Genomic DNA, 869 nt, shown 5'->3' on the forward strand with positions numbered 1-869 from the left:
AGTATAGGCCCTAGGACAGAGCCTTGTGGGACCCCACTAGTCACAGAACACCAAGACAATTAGCTCCCATCGACCACCACCCTCTTAGTCCTACTGTGGAGCCAGTTCCCCAGCCAGCGGATCATGGTGACGTCAAGGCTGCAGTTAGCCAGTTTAGCCAAGAAGTGATCATAAGATACCAGATCAAAGCTTTTTTAAAGTCGAGGTATACAACATTGATCTCTTCCCCCTTGTCTAGGCGATAAGTCACCTGGTCATAAAAGGAAATGAGATTGGTCAAGCAAGACCTACCCACAATAAACCCATGCTGGGTATCCCTCAGGGTATTGCCTTCAGTTAGTCTGTTAAAAATGGCCTCCCTGATAATCTTTTCCAAGACCTTCCCCAGGATAGAGGTCAGGTTGATGGGCCTGTAGTTTACCAGATCTACTTTCCTCCTTTTCTTGAAGATAGGTACTACATTGGCCCTCTTCCAATCATCAGACACTTCACCAGAGCGCCAAGAGCTCTCAAAGATCCATGCTAGGGGCTGAGCTACTATGCTCACCAGGTCCCTGAGTACCCTTGGGTGTAACCCACCAGGGCCAGCTGACTTGAAGGTATCCAGCCTGTCAAGGTGTTCCTTTACGAGGTCAGCTTCGATGGAGGGCAAAGAATCTCCCTCACCCAGGCCTCCTTGACCCATAGTGGGCAGGGCCGTTCCATGGAACTGGTGAAAAACTGATGCAAAGTACCCATTTAGCAAGTTTGCTTTTTCCTGGGCGTCAGTTGTCAGTTGCCCCATCTGGTTTAGCAGGGGTCCAATGTTGCCCTTGCTTTTCCTCTGGCTCCCCACATATCTAAAAAAGGACTTTCTATTTTCCTTGATA

The sequence above is a fragment of the Gavialis gangeticus genome, unplaced genomic scaffold (genome assembly GCF_001723915.1).
Source record: "Gavialis gangeticus isolate Ggan-Ray unplaced genomic scaffold, GavGan_comp1, whole genome shotgun sequence".
Lineage (NCBI taxonomy): Eukaryota > Metazoa > Chordata > Crocodylia > Gavialidae > Gavialis > Gavialis gangeticus.